The sequence below is a fragment of the Papio anubis genome, chromosome 8 (assembly GCF_008728515.1).
Source record: "Papio anubis isolate 15944 chromosome 8, Panubis1.0, whole genome shotgun sequence".
Lineage (NCBI taxonomy): Eukaryota > Metazoa > Chordata > Mammalia > Primates > Cercopithecidae > Papio > Papio anubis.
Window position 1 is genome coordinate 83,946,219 of NC_044983.1, and position 21,642 is coordinate 83,967,860.

The 21,642-nt window shown below is 34.1% G+C and overlaps 1 pseudogene; it reads left to right on the forward strand.

Moving 5' to 3' along the window:
• LOC116276309 overlaps nucleotides 1–17,849 on the forward strand; it is a 174,460-nt pseudogene extending 156,611 nt beyond the window's left edge.
• The last annotated feature ends 3,793 nt before the right edge of the window (nucleotides 17,850–21,642 follow it).

The following is a 21,642-nucleotide window of genomic DNA, read 5'->3' on the forward strand; positions in this document are numbered from 1 at the left end:
TTAAAAGGAGAACTCAGTAACAAATTTCTGGAAAAAAATACCAATGATAAATTAAATAGTGCCTGTATATTGGATAAAGGACATAAAATATATATTTCTAAATTATTTATAGAATGATGAATATTGCATCAAATCTTATATGAAGTAGCGAGAGTCAAACACACTGGAGAAATCCAGTTTTAAATTATTTCATTTGGAAATAGTGACTTTGGGAGGCCCAGGCGGGCGGATCATGAGGTCAGGGGATTGAGACCATCCTGGCTAATATGGTGAAACCGGTCTCTACTAAAAATACAAAAAAAATTAGTTGGGTGTGGTGGCAGGTGCCTGTAGTCTCAGCTACTCTGGAGGTGGAGGCAGGAGAATAGTGTTAACCCAGGAGGTGGGGCTTGCAGTGAGCCGAGATGTTGCCTCTGCACTCCAGCCTGGGCGACAGAGTGAGACTCCGTCTCCAAAAAAAAAAATTAAAATAAATAAATAAAATAAAATAAAAGTTCTGAGTCATCATCACAGGAAGTTAAAAGAAATCAGCAAAATCTACTTAAGAAATATAAATAAATAAATAATAAATAAATAAATAAAATAAAAACCAAGTTATCTTAATTCACCTATGGGCTATGGAACAAAAATCAAGCAGTTCATTATTGGAATAATTCTTTATTTGAAAATGGTGGGCTTCAGAAGTTTCAAAGGAGTATTCCAACTTGAGGAAAAGGGCTGATTTTTTTTCTTTTTAATAAGATGGTTACCTGATTTATAGTATAGTTTCTGGAAAATTCTTTCAAGAAAGAAATTGCACTTTTCAATTACTTGCCATTGTTTTTGCAATTTGGATTTTATCAAGAGGGGTGGAGAGAAGCATTTAGGGGATTAGGTCACGTGTAAGAGGGAGGAGGAGGAATGGCTGTCGGGGACAATTACATGAGTGGGCCACAGAGGAAAGTTCCCAGTTCTTCAATATCTCAGGCATGAGGTAAATAAACCTGTTGGCCAGACTCTAAGGTGTTCTTTACCTCATGATCCCAGCCTTCTGGTGTTCATGCGTTCATATAACCCTCGCTCATAACTTCTTTATAACTATTAGGATATGTCACAGATAATGGGATGAAACTCTCATGATTATGTTATTTTATATATAAGACTCCATCTTGCTAGCCAACTCATTCTAGATGCTCTCTTTGTTGGTTTAATAGAATAAGTGGGGATATTGGGAAAGTGTATGTAACAAGGAAAAGCTAGAAGCTTATAGGAGCTGAGGGTGACTGCAAGCTGACAAGTAGCAGGATATCAGTATGCTCAGTCTTACAACCAAATGGAAATTCATACTGTCAACTTGGGTGAGCTTGTAAGCAGACCGGCCAAGCTGCTATATGCAAATACAGACGAGCTCACACTTTTATTACAACACTGAGCTACTCAAATCAGGGGACTCAGTTAAGCTCTGCCTAGGCTTCTGACTCATAGAAATTGAAATAAAAAGTGTATGTCATTTTAAACCACAAAGCTTGTGGTAAACTGATGTCCAGCCATTCATAAGTAACACAATGCCAAGGAAAAAACAAACTAGGAAACTGTAGCATTGGTGAAAATTGATATCTTTTCATACGTGGGAGATTTTGCTAAGTACAGAATGGTGAAAGACAAAATAGAACGATTGTAAATTTTAATACATATAAATAAAGAATTGCCTATAATGAAAGAAAATACACATAATATCACATAGCAATGTGCATATATTTGCAAAAATTAAATTGCATATATGGATGCAATGTGTGTAGCAAAGACAGTATAGTCAAATGAACAGCAAAAAGATGAACAATTAAACTTAAAAATGAATAGTTTTAGAAATTAATTCATTTAATAAATTCTAAGAGGAAATATACATAAATAAAATTAGAAAGAAATAAACATAAAAGTGACAATTTTAGCAAGGTATAATTTTCTATCAACTTAGCAAAAATGTAAAATTCTTCTGTTTTTGGTGCAGTTAAATTGGCACAATTTTATGGGAGTGATTCTAAAATATGTATAATTAGCCTTAGATTATACTGTAGAACATCCTCTAACAGTAGATTTTCCCTGGAATTTCGTTTTGAGGAAATAATTAAAAATTTACTCATTTAACATATAAATGTATAACTTTTATAAAGGTGAACACATTACTATAACTCCATACAGGTTTATACATTACTTTCACTCCATAAACCACTTGTGCCTATTTCCAGTAATTACTATTTTCCAACACACAATTCTAAAGAAAGTATCCACTATCCTGATTTCACACACTCTGAAACATTTACCTGACTTTTAAATTATAACCATTTTGATGAGTGTGCAATGTAACTTGTGGTTTTATTTTGCATTTTCTAATGGCTAAACAGATTAAATACCTTTCCATTGTTTATTGGTCATATGAATATCTTCTTTATGAAATTCCTGGACAAGTTATTGGCCATTTTTCTATCTGATTTTATTTTTGTTTTTTGATTATCGGATTTCTTTACGTATTCTGAAAGAGTCATTTGTTGGATAAATATACTGCAAATATTTTTGCTCATGCTTTGGTTTGTCTTTGCACTTTCTCAATGTAGGCTTTGACAGAGAGTTCTTATTTTAATGCAGTAAAATATATCAACTCTTTCTTTATGGTTCTCGCTTTAAAAGTCCTATTTTAAAAATATTTACCTGCCTTTAGATTTGCAGATCCTCTTCTTGTTTTCATCTAAAAGCTTTCTTTGTTTAGCTTTTACATTCACATTGACCATTCATCTGAGATTTATTTTTAAGATTCGCCTTTCTCCAATCCCCACTGCACCCACATAAAGAGATCCAGTGTATATGTATCCAGTACAATGTATTAAGAAGATCCTTTTTCATTTGGAAATCAGTGTCTTCTTCTTTGTTGTTGCGATCCTCTAATTGTACCTGGATCTTTGTGGTGGCTGGCACCCAAACTGAAGCTATCTAGGGATACCTCCTTGACCAATGCCACCAGTCTCATTAGAAGAGAAAATCACTGTTATTATTCTGGAAGTTCCAAGAGTCTTACACTCTTGTGTAGAAACTGGGGACAAAGACCAAATATTATTAACAGAAGATGTTCCTGCAACCCCATGTCACTCAAGATGCTACAAAGGTTTTTATAAACTCTGTCACAGGAAACTGGGGCAGAGAACACACATATATTCATTTTATGGTACAAGAACACATTCAAAATATTTTTTTAATTTTATTTTTAGGTTGTTGATAATATAGAGAAAACAGATAATTGTTATATGCTAACTTTGTAATTTTAAACCTTGCCAAATTCCCTCAATAATCCTAACAGTTTGTAGTTGCATTCTTTGAAGTCTCTATATACATGAGCATTTCATCTGTAAATAATGAGAGTTCCAATCCCTATGCAATTTATTTTATTTTATTTTATTTGCCTTATTGTACTCTTTGGAACATTCCTTATAGTATTGCACCATGTATCTCTTTTAATTTTAATGTCTTTATCTTCTTAATCTTAAGATTTGCCTCTTGAAAGAGAATACAATCATGTTTGTGTTTGCTTTCTATGAAATCTGACAGTCTTAGTCATCAAATAGAATCTTTAATTTATATGTATATTTAATGCAGTTATTGTTATTGATATATCCTAAATTTTTCTGTATTTTTATTTGTTTCACAGTTCTATGTTCTCCTTTCTTCCTTTTTTGATTTGTTTTGGATTAAGGGTATTTTATCATTTCACTTTCCCTGTGATTACCTTGTTAATTTTACATTTTTAAGTTGTTTTTAAAATATATTTTCCTAGAGACTAATATGTATCCTTTGATTTTAGCATATATTAATAATTTTAGAAAGTAGTCATAAAAGTTGCCAAAAACATAGAAAACTTAATCCCACTAGTTTTTATAATTGACATCATGTATTTTGACTCTACCTATACTAAAACCCGCCAGACATTATCATCATTATTGTAATTGTGGTACTTACTAGGTTTTGATTTGATTGCTTGTTCAATGACTTTTCTTTCTTTATTACTTGGTTTTTGCTCGAGATGATTTTTTTTTTCTGCGTGAAGAATTCCTTTGAATAACTTGTTTACTGAAGGTGCATTGACGAAAACCTTTGTTTTGGTTTGAAGACAAAATTCTTTATTCCACCTTCACCATTCAAAACTGTACATTATAGCACGCCACTGCACTCCAGCCTGGTGATAGAGCGAGACTCCGTCTCAAAAACAAAACAAAACAAACAAACACACACCTTGGGAAGCCGAGGCAGGCAGATCATGAGGTCAGGAGATTGAGACCATCCTGGCTAACACGGTGAAACTCTGTCTCTACTAAAAATACAAAAAATTAGCTGGGCGTGGTGGCGGGCGCCTGTAGCCCCAGCTACTCTAGGGGACTGAGGCAGGAGAATGGCGTGAACCCAGGAGGTGGAGCTTGCAGTGAGCCAAGATCGCATCACTGCACTCCAGCCTGGGCAACAGAGTGAGACTCGGTCTCAATAAATAAATAAATACATACATACATACATACATATATACATACATACATACAGTACATTATAATAAGATGATCCAAATCTAATAAATGGCTTAATACAGTATGCTAACATAAATACCTGTGTTACTTTACCCAAGTGAAGAAATAGACCTTTGCCAAACATCTTACACATCTTGTTAATACGCCTCAACCCAATCCAACATCCTTCCTCTTCCTAGAGAAAACAATTATTCTATCTTCTGTATTAATCACCTCCTAGCATCCTTCCAAAAAAGTCCTACATTCTTTTAAAGAAATATTTCAAGACAAAAATCTGTAAGGTGAGGATGGTACTTCCCATTGATTTAGTCGTTTTTCTTGGCAATTTCAGTGGACAGAGCTAGGGTACAAACATATATATTCATGAGTTCATATTAAAATTCTAATTCTAATTCAAACCAGAGATTTTATTATTCTACTATATTACGTTATATTTACATGTTGAGTACATTGGTTCTAAGGAGCATAGACATTGATAGAAATAGAATATGCCATAATTAAATGGAAGATTACATACTGAGTATATTGGTTCTAAGGAACATAGACATTGATAGAAATAGAATATGCCATGATTAAATCTAAGATTTATTTCATATTTTCCACACTTAAAATAACAATACTAATGATAACACCAATAGAATTATAGAAAACATAAAAATTTTCATATGCTTCTATCATTCTCATTTTTAAAAAGTTATTCTATATCTACATTGATATAATTAACATCTATTTATTACACATAATACACTGCTCCTCTCAAAACTCATTTAATCTTAAATGGTTTTATATGTAATAATTAATAAATGCTCACAAACCTTTCTTATCATACTTCATGGTGATGTCCTTCCAGTCATTTTGATTTTCTAAAGCTTATTCTCTGGCAAGATACTTTATGAAATTTTCAAGCAAACACAGTTCCCTGATTTTTGCATGTTGAAAAGTGTTATATTTATACTTTAGATTAAGTTTCTATTTTTTAAGATAAAATTCTTTACTTATACCTGCATTTTTTTTTACTATTTAAGTATTCCAATTTTTACTTGTGTAAAAACTGTTTTTAAATCTAATTTTCTTTCCCTTGTAAGTCATGTTCCTTCTTTAAGAGCACAAAGATTTTTAGAAAAGAAATGCATGCAATAATTTTACCAGAATATACTTTGGTGTTGAAAATTAGGTTAATATTTTTAGTTTTGTGGCCCCCTTTCAAAATATAGTTTCAAATTCCATTTGGGAAATATTTTGAATTATATTTTTGGTATTGTCTTATTTCTTCAATTTGATTTTACTCCCCAGATATTCCAAATATTCAGGTGTTCAAAATTATTAGGCAATATTAGCATTCATCAATTTCCTAGAAGTTTTCACATCTTTTAAAACTTATTTTATATTTTAAAGTTCTTTTCCTTTGGATTTTTTATTCTGCTTGACACATTTTTCTATGTTCATTTGCTTTGTGGTTTCTTCTATTTAAGCCTTCCTTTTTAAAATAAATTTTTCTCTTTTTAATTTACTTCTGTGTTTTCCATTTTTTTAATATTCTTTCTTATCTTGTATAGTTTTCTTAATATTCTTTATTTTGTTTTGAAATAAGTTGTAGTTTTGTTTTGTTCTGTGGGCACCTATTTCTAGCATGTTTTCACAGGCTGTAAGAATGTTACATTAATCCACTCTCACGCTGCAAAAAGAGCACCTGAGACTGGGTAATTTAAAAAGGAAAGAGATTTAATTGGATCACAGTTAGGCATGGCTAGGGAAGCCTCAGGAAACTTACAATCAGGGCAGAAGGGGAAGCAAACATGTTCTTCTTCACATGGGGGCAGGAGAGAGAAGTGCAGAGTGAAGGTGGGAATAGACCCTTATTAAACCAACAGAGTTTGTGAGAACTCAATCACTATCACCAGAACAGCATGGGGGAAACACACCAATGATTTAATCATATCCCACGAGGTCCCTCCCCCAACACATGGAGATTACAATTCACATTACAATTCAAGTTGAGATTTGGGTGGGGACACAAAGCCAGACCATGCCACTCTGCCCCTGGCCCATCCCAAATTTAATCTTTCTCACATTTCACAACACAATTACTCCTTCCCAACAGTTCCCTAGTCTTAACTCATTTTAGTAGTAACCCAAAAGTCCAAGTCCACAGTCTCATCCGAGGCAAGGCAAGTCCCTTCTGCCTATGAGCCTGTAAAATGAAAACCAAATTACTTCCAAGAAAAACTGGGGGTACAGGCATTGGTAAATGACACCTGTTTCAAATGAAAAAAATTGGCCAAAATGAAGGCTCTATGGGCTCCACGCAAGTTCAAATCCCATAGGGCAGTCATTAAACCTTGAAGTTCCAAAATGATCTCCTTTGACTCCATGTCTTGTATCTGGGGCACACTGATGTAATAGCTGGGCTCCCACAGCCTTGTGGAGGTCCACTTCTATGGTTTTGCAGGGTACTGCTGCATTGTGCACATGGAAAATGCAGAGACCCCAAGTGAGACACTTCACAAGAAGACCATCCCCAAGACATATTCAGATGTTTCAAGGTCAAAATGAAAGAAAAAGTGTTAAAGAAAACTAGGGAGAAAGAAAGATCAGGTCACCTAGAAAGGGAAGCTCATCAGGCTAACAGCAAACATTTCAGCTAAAACCCTAAAGCCAGAAGTTACTGGAGGCCAATATTCAACATTCTTAAAGTAAATAAATTCCAACCAAGAATTTCATATTCAGCCAAACTAAGCTTCATAAACGAAGGAGAAATTAGAACCCTTTCAGACAAGCAAATGCGGAGGAAATTTTTTATCACGAGACTTGCTTTATAAGAGCTCCTGAAGGAAGCACTAAATGTGGAAAGAAAAGACCATTACTAGCCACTTCCAAAACACACTGAAGTACACTGACCAGTAACACTATGAAGCAACTACATAAACAAGTCTACAAAATAACCAGCTAGCATCATGATGATAGGATCAAATTCATGTATAATAATACTAACCTTAAATGTAAATGGGCTGAATGCCTAAATTTAAAAACAGAATAGCAAGCTGGATAAAGTGCCCAGACTCCTTCGTCTGCTGTATTCAAGACACCCATGTCATGTGCAGAGACACATATAAGCTCAAAATAAATGGATGGAGAAAAACTTATCAAGAAAATGGAAAACAGAAAAAGCTGGGATCACAATCCTAGTTTCAGATGCAACATATTTAAACCAATGAAGATCAAAAGGGAAGAGAAAGGTATTAAATAGTGATAAAGGGTTCAATTCAATGAGAATAGCTAACTATTCTAAATATATATACATGCAATATAGGAACACCCAGATTCATAAAGCAAGTTCTTAGAGACCTACAAAGAGACTTAGACACCCACACAATAATATTGAGAGATTTTAATACCCCACTGACAATATCAGACAGATCACTGAGACAGAAAATTAACAAAGATATTCAGGACCTAAACTAAGTTCTGGATCAAGTGGACCTCATAGATATATGCAGAGCCCTTTACACAAAAACAACAGAATATTTATTCTTTTCATGGCCACACAGCACTTACTCAAAAATTGATAATATAATTAGAAGTAAAACATACCTCAGCAAATGCAAAAGAACTGAAATTATAACAAACAGTCTCTCAGACTATAGCACAAAATTAGAACTCAAAATTAAGATATTCACTCAAAACCACACAACTACATGGAAATTGAACAATATGCTCCTGAATGACTCCTGAGTAAATAATGAAATTAAGGCAGAAATAAAGAAGTTCTTTGAAACTAATGAGAACAAAGAGACAACATACCAGAATCCCTGGAATACAGCTAATGTGATGTTATGAGGGAAATTTATAGCACTAAATGCTCACATCAAAATGCTAGAAAGATCTCAAGTTAACAACCTAACATCACAATTAAAAGAACTACAGAACCAAGAGCAAAGAAACCCCAGTGCTAACAGAAGACAAGAAATAACCAAGAGCAGTGTTGGAACAAAAGAAGATAGAACCATGAAAACCACTTCAAAGAAAATCAATGAATTCAGGAGCCAATATTTTGAAAAAATTAATAAAATAGATGGCTAGTTTGAATAGCAAAGGAGAAAAAGAGACAAATCAAATAAACACAATCAGAAATGATAAGGGGGATATTACCACTGACCCCACAGAAATACAAACAACCACCACAGATGACTATCAACACTTCTATGTACATAAACTAGAAAATCTAGAAGAAATAGATAAATTCCTGGACACTCTCCCAAGACTGAACCAGGAAGAAATTGAATCCCTGAACAGAACAATAATGAGTACTGAAATTGAGTCAGTAATAAATAAGCTACCAACCCCCAAAAAACCCAGGACAAGATGGATTTAGAGCTGAATTCCACCAGTGGTAAAAAGAAGAGCTGGTACCCTTTCTACTAAAACTATTGTAAAAAAATTGAAAACAAGAGACTTTTCCCTAACTCATTTTATGACGTCAGCATCATCCCGATACCAAAACCTGGCAGACATACAACAACAACAAAAAAAACTTTAGGCCAATATCCCTGATGAACATCAACGCAAAAATCCTCAACAAAATACGGGCAAACCAGATCCAGCAGCACATAAAAAAGCTTATCCACCACAATCAAGTTGGCTTCATCCCTGGAATGCAAGGTTAGTTCAAAATACACAAATCAATAAACATGATTCATCACATAAATAGAACTTAAGACAAAAACCACATGATTATCTCAATATATGCAGAAAAGTCCTTCAATAAAATGCAGCATCAGTTCATGTTTAAAACTCTCAATAAACTAGATATTGAAGGAACATACCTCAAAATAATGAGTCATATATGACAAACCCACAGCCAATATCATACTCAATGGGCAAAAGCTAGAAACATTCCCCTTGAAAACTGGCACAAGACAAAGCACAAGGCAAGAATGCCCTCTGTCATCACTCCTATTCTGCATAATATTGGAAATTCTGGCCAGGGCAATCAGGCCAGAAAAAGAAATAAAGGATATTCAAGTAGGAAGAGAGGAAGTCAAATTATCTTTGTTTGCAGATGGCATGATCTTATAGCTGGGAAACCCCATTGTTTCAGCCCGAAAGCTTTCTAAGCTGATAAGCAACATCAGCAAAGTCTCAGGATACAAAATCAGTGTGCAAAAATTGCTAACATTTCTATTCAGCAATAGCAGACAAGCCGAGAGCCAAATTATGAATGAACTCCCATTCACAATTGCTACAAAAAGACTAAAATACCTAGGAATATAGCTAACAAGGGAAGTGAAGGAGCTCTTTGAGGAGAACTACAAACCACTGCTCAAAGAAATCAGAGAGAACACAACAGAAACAAATGGAAAAACATTCCATACTTATAAATAGGAAGGATCAATATCATAGAAATGGCCATACTGCCCAAAGTAATTTATAGATTCAATGCTATTCCCATTAAACTATCAGTGACATTCTTCACAGAATTAGAAAAACTATCTTAAAATTCTTATGGATCCAAGAAAGAGCCCAAACAGCCAAGACAATACTAAGCAATAAGAACAAAACTGAGGCATCATGCTACCTTCAAACTGTACTACAAGGCAATAGTAACCAAAACAGTATGGTACTGGTATAAGAACAGACACATAGAACAATGAAACAGAATAGAGAACTCATAAATAAGACCACACAGCTACAGCCATCTGATCTTTGACAAACCTGACAAAAGCAATGGGGAAAGGATTCCCTATGTAGTAAATGGTTTTGGGAGAATTCGCTAACCATTGCAGAAAATTGAAACTGGACCCCTTCCTTATACCTTATACAAAAATTAACTCAAGACAGATTAAATACTTAAATGTAAAATCCAAAACTGCAAAAACCCTAGAAGAAAATCTAGGCAATATCATTCACGACATAGGTACAGGAATAGATTTCCTCACAAAAATGTCAAAAGCAGTTGCAACAAAACCAAAATTGACAAATGGAATTTAATTAAACTAAAGAGTTTCTGTGCAGAAAAAGATACTATCATCAGTGCAAACAGACAACCTATAGAATGGGAGAAAACTTTTGCAATCTATCCAACTGACATAGGTTTGCTATTCAGTCTACAAGAAACTTAAATTCACAAGAAAAAAAAACCCTATTAAAAAGTGGGCAAAGGACATGAACATACACTTCTCAAAAAAAGACATATATACAGCCAAAAAATATGAAAAACGCTCAATATCACTGATCATTAGAGAAATGCAAATCAAAACCACAACGAGATACCACCTCATGCCAGTAAGAATAGGTATTATTAAAAAGTAAAAAATATAACAGATGCTGACAAGGTGTGGAGAAAAATGAATGCTTTTACATTTTTGGTGGGAGTGTAAATTAGTTCAACCATTGTGGTGATTCCTCAAAGATCTAGAGGCAGAAGCACCAATAGACCCATCAATCTTATTACTAAGTATATACCTAAAGAAAGATAAATCATTTTATTATAAAGATACATGTATGGGTATCTTCATTGCTGCATTATTCACAATAGCAAAGACATGGAATCAACCCAAATGCCCATCAATGATAGACTGAATGAAGAAAATGTGATACATATACACCATGGAATATTATGCAGACATAAAAGGAACAAGATCATGCCCTTTGCAGGGATGTGGATGGAGCTGGAAGCCATTATCCTCAGTAAACTAATTCTAGAACAGAAAACCAAACACTGCATGTTCTCACTTATAAGTGGGAGGTGAACAATAAGAACACATGGACACATGGTGAGGAACAACACACACTGCAGCCTGTTGAGGGGAGTAGTAGGGGAAGGGAGAGCATCAGGAAAAATACTAACCAATGCTGGGCATAATACCTAGGTGATGGGATGATCTGTGCAGCAAAACATTATGGCACACATTTATTTATGTAACAAACCTGCACATCCTGCACATATACCCCTGAACTTAAAATAAAAGTTGAAGAAAAAAAATTCAAATATTAAATTTAGTGTAGCCTTATTGCACAGTGTTTACAGTAGTGTACAGCAATGTACCAGGCCTTCACATTCATTCACCACTCACTGACACATCCAGAGCAACTTCCAGTTCTGCAAGCTCCATTCACGGTAAGTGCCCTACAAATGTGTACCATTTTTGCCTTTTATACTGCATTTATACAGTACCTTTTCTATCTTTAGATATGTTTATAAACACAAAAACTTACCATTATGTTACAATTGCCTATGGTATTCAGTATAGTAAAATGCTGCACAGGTTTGTAGCCTAGGTGCAATAGGCTATACCATATAGCCCAGATGTACAGTAGGCTATACCATCTAGGTTTGTGTAAGTGCACTCTATGATGTTCAAACAATAATAAAAAGCCTAACAATGTATTTATCAGAATGTATCCCTGTCATGAAGTGACACATAACTATATTTTGATTTAGAAAAAAGCAGAAAGGAAATCCTTGATGGTTAAGGAGTTAGCGTGAGTAATCTCTTTACATATTTTCATGTAGTCCATCACTTTATTTTGAGATTATTTGGGTAATTGCAAATGAGATGTGTTCTTGAAGACAGCATATGAATGGGTCTTGGTGTTAAGACCCTGTGTCTTGTTCTTAAGACTCTATGTCTTTTAAGTGGGGCATGTAGCCCATTTATATTGAAGGTAAGTATTGATTTGTGTGGATTTGATCCTGTCATCTTGATGTTAGCTGGTTATTTTGCAGACTTGTTTATGTGGTTGCTTTACAATGTCACTGGTCTGTGACCTGCCTCACACGAGTTCCAAAAGGAAGTACTAAATATGGAAAGGAAAGACTGTTACCAGCCATGATCAAAACACACTGAAGTACACAAACCAGTATTATTATAAAGCAACCACATGAACAAGTCTGCAAAATAACCAACGAATATCATGGTGACAGGATAAAATCCACACATATCAATACTAACCTTAAATATAAATGGGCTACATGCCCCACTTTAAAGATGCAGAGTGGCAACCTCAATAAAGAACTAAGACCCATTAGTATGCTGTCTTTAAGAGACACATCTCACATGTAGTGACACAAATAGTCTCAAAATAAAGGGATGGAGAAAAATCTGTCAAACAAATGGAAAACAGAAAAAATGGAGGCTGCAATCCTAGTTGTTGACAAAACAGACTTTAAACAAACATAAATCAAAAAAGAAAAAAAGGATATTTCATAATGTTAAAGAGTTCGATTAAACAAGAGGATCTAACTATTCTAAATAGATATGCACCCAACAGAGGAACACCCAGATTCATAAAACAAGTTATTAGAGACCTTCAAAGAGAATTAGACTCCCACATAATAATAGTGGGAGATGTTAACACCCCACTGACAATATTAGACAGATCATTTTGAGACAGAAAATTAACAAAAGATATTCAGGACCTGAACTCAGAATGGGAACAAATGGATTTGATAGCTATCTACAGAACTCTCCACCCCAGAACAAAAGAATATACATTCTTGCCATTGCTACAGGGCATGTTCTCTACAATTCATCCCATAATTGAAAGTAAAAACACTCCTCAGTAAATGCAAAATAACTTAAATCATAAGAGTCTCTCAGAACACAGCAAAATTAAATAAGATTCAGGACTAAGAAGTTCACTCAAAACCATACAATTACATGGAAATTGAATAACTTGGTCCTGAATGACTTTTGGGTAAATAATGAAATTAAGGCAGAAATCAATAAGTTCTTTGAAACTAATGAGAACAAAGATACAAGGTACCAGAATCTCTGGGACAGAGGTAAGGGAGTGTTAAGAAGGAAATTTATAACACTAAATGCCCTCATCAAAAAGTTAGAAATATCTCAAGTTAACAACCTAACATCACAACAAAAGGAACTAGAGAACCAAGAGCAAATGAATTCCAAAGCTAGAGGAAGACAAGAAATAACCAAAATGAGAGCTGAACTGAAGATGATTGAGATATGAACAACTATAGAAAAGATCAGTAAAACTGGAGCTGTTTTTTTTAAATAAATAAAATAGGCCAGTAGCTAAGACCACTAAGAAGAGAAGAGAGAAGATTCGAATAAACATGATAGATATGACACAGGGGATATTACCACCGACCACACAAGAAATACAACCGTCAGAATATGAACAACTCTATGCACATAAACTATAAAATCTAGAATACATGGATAATTTCTTGAACATATACACCCTCCCAAGAATAAACCAGGAAGAAATTAAATCCTGAACAGATCAATAACAAGCTCCAAAATTGAGGCAGTAATAAATAGCCTACCAACTAAAAAAAGCCCATACCAGATGGATGCACAGCTGAATTCTACCAGATGTATAAAGAAGAGCTGGTATCATTTCTACTAAAACTATTCCAAACAATTCAGGAGAAGGGATTCCTCTCTAAGTCATTCTGTGGGGTCAGCATCATCCTAATACCAAAGCCTGACAGAGATAAAACAAAAAAGAAAACTTCAAGCCAGTAGCCTGGATTCAATGCAAAAATCCCCAACAAAATATGGGCAAACTGAATCCTGCAGTACATAAAAAAGCTTATCCAACATGATTAAGTAGACTTTATCCCTGGGATACAAGATTGGTTTAACACAGACAAATCAATAAATGTGATTCATCACATAAACAGAACTAAGAACAAAAAGCACATGATTATCTCAATAGATGAAGAAAAGCCTTTCAATAAAATTCAACATCCATTCATGTTAAAAACTCTCAATAAACTAGGTATTGAAAGAACATACCTCAAAATAATAAGAGCCATTTATGACAAACCCACAGCCAACATCATACTGAATGGGCAAAATCTGGAAGCTTCCCCTTGAAAACCATCACAAAACAAGGATGCCCTCTCTTACCACTCCTGTTCAACATAGTACTGGAAGTCCTTGCCAGGGCCAGTAGGCAAGATAAAAGAAAAAAAGAGAGATCTAAATAGGAAGAGAGGAAGTCAAACTATCTCTTTTTGCAGATGACAAGATTCTATTTCTAGAAAACCCCATAGTCTCAGCCTGAAAGCTTCTTAAGCTGATAAACAACTTCAGTAAAGTCTCAGAATTCAAAATCAATGTACAAAAATTGCTAGCATACTTATACACCAACAGCAGTCAAGCTGAGAGACAAATCAAGAATGTACTCCCATTCACCATTGTCACAAAAAGAATAAAATACCTAGGAATACAGGGAGGTGAAAGATCTCTACAAGGATAAATGCAAAAGCTGCTCAAAGAAATTAGAGATAACACAAACAAATGAAAAAACATTCTATGCTCATGGATAGGAAGGATCAATACTGTGAAAATGGCCATACTGCTGAAAGCAATTTATTGATTCAATGTTATTTCTATTAAACTATCAATGAGATTCTTCACAAAACTTAAAAATAAAAACCTATTTTAAAATTCATCTGGAAACAAAAAAGAGTCCAAATAGCCAGGACAATCCTAAGCAAAAAGAATAAAGTCAGAGGGATCATGCTACATGACTTCAAACTATACTACAGGGATACAGTAATCAAAACAGCATTGTACTGATACAAAACAGTCATATAGACAGATGGAACAGAGTAGAGAACCCAGAAATAAGACTGCACAGCTGCAAGTATCTGATCTTCAACAAACCTGACAAAGACAAGCAATGGGGAAAGTACTCCTTATTCAATAAATGGTGCTAGGATAACTGGCTAGCCGTATGCAGAAGACTGAAGCCGGATGACTTCCTTATACCACATACAAAAATTAACTCAAGATGGAATAAAGACTTAAATGTAAAACCCAAAACTATGAAAACCCTGGTAGACAATCTAGGTAATACCATCCAAGACATAGACATGGGAAAGGATTTCATGATGAAGACTCCAAAAGCATATGCAACAAAAACAAAAATTGACAAATGGTGTCTAATTAAACTAGAGAGCTTCTGCACAGCAAAGGAAACTATGAAGAGTAAACAGACAACCTACAGAATGGGAGAAAATATTTGCAATCTATGCCTCTGACAAGACCTAATATCCAGCATCTGTAAGGAACTTAAACAAATTTACAAGAAGAAAAAAACAAATATCCCTATTAAAAAGTGGGCAAAGGACATGAACAGACATTTCTCAAAGAAGACATACATGTGGCCAACAATCATATGAAGAAAAGCTCAACATCACTGATCATTAGAGAAATGCAAATCAAAACCACAATGAGATACCATCTCACACCAGTCAGAATGGTTATTACTAATAAGTCAAAAAATAACACATGCTTCTGAGGCTGTGGAGAAAAAGGAACACTTTTACTCTGTTGGTGAGATTGTAAATTATTTCAACCATTGTGGAAGACAGTGTGGTGATTTTTCAAAGTCCTAAAGACAGAAATACCAATTATAATATAATAGAGTGATTTATATTCCTTTGGGTGTATACCCAGCAATTCCTTTGGGTATATACCCATACCATTGCTGGGTATATACCCAAAGGAATATAAATCACTGTATTGTAAAGACACATGCACATGTATGTTCATTGCAGTACTATTCACAATAGCAAATACTTGGAATCAACCTAAATGCCCATCAATGATAGATTAGATAAAGAAAATGTAGTACATACACACCATGGAATACTATGCAGCCATAAAAAAGAATGAGATCAGCAGCCGCGGCTGCTGGGCGTGGAGAGTGAGTGGCCAGCGCCTGCTGGTGACTGCTCCAGGGCTTCTCCCCTCCTGGACCAGGGGCTGTTCGAAAGCACACCCTCCACTCGCACTGCTTGTTGGGCTCATCATGAAGGCTTGAGCTCTGTGCAGTGGAAAATGCAGTATGTTTGTGACGGAGATGAAAGAGGAGCCTTCCGCCAAAAGGGAACATCAGATCAGCCATAGCTTTGGACTCTACTAGATAGAAAGCACAACAAACAAGTTGAAAAAAGATTTCAAAATTTTCTACATTCAAATGAAAACCCAAAATAAATATATATATATATATAGAACATTGAAGAGGACTTCAAACCGGCTCTGGACTCCAAACCTTGCCAGATACCAGAGCAAAGGAAATAGAACAAATAAATGGGAGCCCAGTGCCTAATGAAAATAGATACATTCCTGATTGGGTACCAGTAGAGAAAAACAACAAACAGTATTGCTGGCATTCCTCTGTAGTTAATTATGAATTTGAAATTGCCCTGGTACTAAAACATCATGCTGATGGTTCTGGACTTTCGGAAATTACTGCAGTGCCACTATCAGATCTCTTAGAACAAACACTGGAGCTCATAGGAAGAAATATCAATGGAAACCCATATGGGTTAGGGAGCAAGAAACTTCTATTACATCTTCTTCTACCTCATGGAGCATTTCAAATAAGAAATATACCTTCATTGAAGCACAATAATCTCTTGTCCTGGTTTGAAGGTTGCAAAGTGGGTAAAATTGAAGGAATAGTATGGCATTGCAGTGATGGCTGTTTAATAAAGGTGCTGGACATAAACAGTCAACAAAACAAGGTGTCTGCCTTCATGAAGCTCACATTCTAATGGGGAAGATAGAAAATAAACAAATGTGTAATATGTCAGGACAAGAACAGCTATTAAAAAAAAAAAAAAAAACAGGGTCCATCATCATCATCTTGGCTTATGCTGATCAATTCAAGATACTTACATGAATTCAAGAGTAGTTATTATCAACGTGAACCTGAACAAATGTGACTCTGCCTTTGATATTAAGTGTTTGTCTAATCATTTTTCAAAAGTAGATAATCAGAAATTTGCTAGACTTAAAGATATAATATTTGATGTATAAAATGCAAATAAAATTAGTTTATTATCATTATATTTTAATCTCGAATATGCTACCATGTTTAAGAATATCACAAGTTCCTGTTCATTGTGTAACATCAATTTGTCTTCTACCATTTGTGAAGAAATGAATTTTCCAGTTTCAAATACCTATTTAAAATTTTATTAAAAACCAGCAAATTAATTTTAATCTCTAGCCATAAAAACATAAGTAACAGTAAGCTCCTAAGCTTGTACAAAGGCTGGATTCACTCCACTATAATTGAATGTTAATTTAAAGATAACAATTAAACCAAGAATTTAATGTCACTAATTTTCAAAATTAAATAGTTTAAGCTCAATTTGATTTTGCTAGATATTTAACAAAACATATGGCTCAACTTCATAACCTATATGTGTGTATATCTACATCTGTATTTATATATATCATAGTTAGGATTTGAGGATCTTAACATATGTATAAATAAGTATATATACATTCCAATTTTAAATATTAAAATTGCTGAATTTACCTTCATACTCTTTACAAAACTTAAAACATTATGAATGTAGAGAAATTCACCAGAGCCCGTTGCCTATTTGATGGCCATAACTTATTATGTCTTCAAATATGTACTTTTATAGTAAGTTGAAAATTTCATATAATTTTATTTATTAAGAATTCCAATTTAAGTGTAAAGGTACAAGGTAGTGAGAAGGAAACACTACACCTCAGAGAATTGCTTATTTCCAGGTGGATTTTAACATATAAAGTTAATAAATATTTAAATGAAACGAAGTTTATAGGTGACCTTTAGTAAGTGGGGAAATTAACAGGACTTTCTTCTTCATCTTCAAACTCTTCAGAAGCAGCAACAGGGCTAGTTAATTCAACTCCCAACTGTTCTGAAAGCTGTTTTTCTTCTTCTTCTTCTTCTTTTTTTAAACCTTCTCTTCTAAGAGAATATTGTTCTTCACTTCTTCCTTGTAATTATACTTAAGATCTTCAATTTCTTTGAGAAATGAAGGATAAAAATTTTGGAGTTCTTTTTTCAGCTTTTTATACCCTCCTAATAGAAACATTATCTTTAAAAGTTGCATATAGGAAATATACATATTTTAGGCTTAAACTAAGAGATTTCTGTAAATATAAAGGCCAACATATTCCTGAATGGTCAAATACAGCTATAAAGGCAGAAATATTAAGATTTTTGTTTGTTCCATTGTACAGTGTAAATAACTAAGTTGTTAACTGTCAAGTCCAATCATCTATTATGTAAGTTGTGTTCTAGTCTTTGACAAATTTATCAACTCTTATAGAGAGATTTAATCTTTCTCTAAAAGCACATAAGATCCTTTCAATAGAGTAATCAGTCAAGAAGATTTTGTGATTCATAACATTGAAGTTAGTCTGGTTAAGAGTTTTGGTTTAGACTTCATTTATATTTTCATTACAAATATCTAATTCTTAATGAATAATGATCAACTTTTTATAAAGTTATTAGTATGATCAGGGAAACCTTTGGGACTTCTGCCAGTTAGGCATATGGAAAAGAGAGAATTCAAGTCTTAGTGACTGTTTAGAGTCACTAGCTAATGGTGATCACTAGCTAATGCTTATATCCATGCCTTTTTGTCCTGTTTACCGTCTTCAAGGGGGTAAAACATAGCAAATATATTTTTTAAGGGAACTATAACCTTAAGATTCCTGAAAATAATTTCAAAACAAATTAAAGACAATGTTGCCAATGTGACCCAAAACTTAAGAACATACTAATGGCATATGTTTGTTAAAATTAAAAAATAAATTTACTATTTAATCCTAAAAAAACTGAGATCATGTCCTTTGCAGGGATATGCATGGAGCTGAAGGCCATTATCCTAGGCAAACTAATGCAAGAACAGAAAACCAAATACCCATGTTCTCACTTATAAGTGGGAGCTAAATTAGGAGAACACATTGACACATAGCAGGCAACAACACACACTGGGGCCTATCAGAGGGTAGAAGGTGGGAAGAAGGAGAGAATCAGGAAAAATAACTTATGGGTACGAGGCTTAATACTTGGATGATGAAATGATCTGTACAAAAAAAGCCTGTGCCACAAATTTACCTGTGTAACAAACCTGCACGTGTACTCCCGAACTTAAAATAAAAGTTAAAAAAAAAATCCTAAATTAAGTATTCAAATTATGAAGCTAGAAAATGAATAGTAAAAATAAAGAAAAGGCAACTGGAAGGTATAAAGTATGAAATAGATAGAAAGACAAAGAGATAAATGTACTAAAAACCTGAAGATCACCACTTTTTAAATATTAAAAGATATAAATCAATTATAGCTGTCAAAATGATGTTTGAGTATAAAACTTTTGTAACATCATGTGCCAATAAGTATGAGAATACAGATTTTTCTCAGCAAAATATAAGCAATTAAATTGATCCCAGAAATGAATAAAAACTTGAATAATCTAAGAACCACAGAAGAAATCAGAAAGTGATTAAAAGGTATATTATTTTAAATACACTGAAGCCATATGATATTTTACTGAGATATGAAAAGGCCTTAAACTATATATTTCAACATTTTAAAACAATGTAGACTGTAGAAAAGACAAAAATGATTGGTTATGTTATGTTAATTGATATAAAATCTTATTTAGTGTAATAAGAAAAGTACATATTAAGTTAGGTAAAAGATTGAGATATTAGCAAATTAAGTCCAGTGATATATTCTGAGTGCTACTTCTCATGCATAGGACTGTGTTTGGCACATATTAAGTGATCTATAAGTATTGGTTGATTAAAAAATAAACCTTTAATTTATTGGAATAGGAGCAGTAGCCACATATGATTATTAGGAAACATATTATCTGCAAAGAAATTTTTACAATATAGTGTTAGTATAATCACACATTTATGATTATGTCAGTTTATATGGAAACATATGGAAAATTATTGAAGGATACATACCAAGTTATTAAAATTAGGTACAGGAGACATGTTCAATGAGTGTGTATTATTTTAGTTCTTAAACATGTAGTAACATAATTCTAAAAAATTACTATCTGGAAAAAACTTATGACTAGATAATTGACTCCAGATAGAGAATACAGAGTTGCAAGAATGAGTGAGCTGAGGAAAGAGCCCTAGACATACCAACACTGGTGAGACTAGCCGACTATTACCTGCTACTTATGTCTAATTTTTCTGGTTCTTAACTCAATATATAATACACGTTTTGTCAAGCTTGAAATTCTGAGTTCTTTCACTTTTAAAAATACCTTATCCAATAAACAACCAAATTCTGTCATATTTACCTCTTAAATATTCTCAAAGTCATTCATCTTTCCTTTTCATTGCCTCTGCCCTGCCTTAACACACAATTCATACTTTTCAGTCCTATTTTACAACCTCTGCAAAGATTTCAATTTTGCCTTCCTCCCATGCATTTTCTGAACCATAGTCATAAGTTTCCTTATATTAAGTCTGAAATAGAACTCTTGATATTTTGCCCCTGGGCACATTATAGCTCCTGTCTTCTTCAATTCAGTAAGTGGTTCTACCATCCACTCAGTCATAGCCAGAAAACACCCCTTTCCACAGTCTGCTATAGTTCAAAATATATTTGTTTTGAATTTATCCCAACTCTTGTCATCTCTATTGTTACCACCTCAGTTCAATTTTACAGGGCACTGAGTTGCTCCTTGCACTGCATCCTCCTTTATAACTAACTATCTTTTCCTCTTCCCCAACTTCTGCATTATGCCAGATAGCTCTAGTAAGGAAATTGCATCAATATGCCAGTTTACACAATTTCAAATGTGTGGTTTCGAGCTCCAGGTAGACATCCAGTGCTATTCAAAAATTTGTCTACATGTCATGTTCAAAGATTTTTTTCTAATTTACTAAAAAATCATTTACAAAAGTTTGTTGATCATTGCAATGAACATCTACTCGAGGATCAATAGTGGCTTTACTTTCTTTTTCAGAGAGCCATTAGTCAGGAATTTTATTAATTTCTTGTTCATCCCAGCGCCCAGCTATTCATATCAACATATCTACATTTTCAACTTTTCTTACCCCTTCCTTTTTTTGTTTTTGTTTTTGTTTTTTGAGACTGAGTCTTGCTCTGTTGCCCAGGCTGGAGTACAGTGGCACGATCTTGGCTCACTGCAAGCTCCCGGGTTCACATCATTCTCCTGCCTCAGCCACCCGAGTAGCTGGGACTACAGGCACCCGCCACCACGCCTGGCTAATTTTTTTGTATTTTTAGTAGATATAGAGTTTCACTGTGTTAGCCAAGATGGTCTTGATCTCCT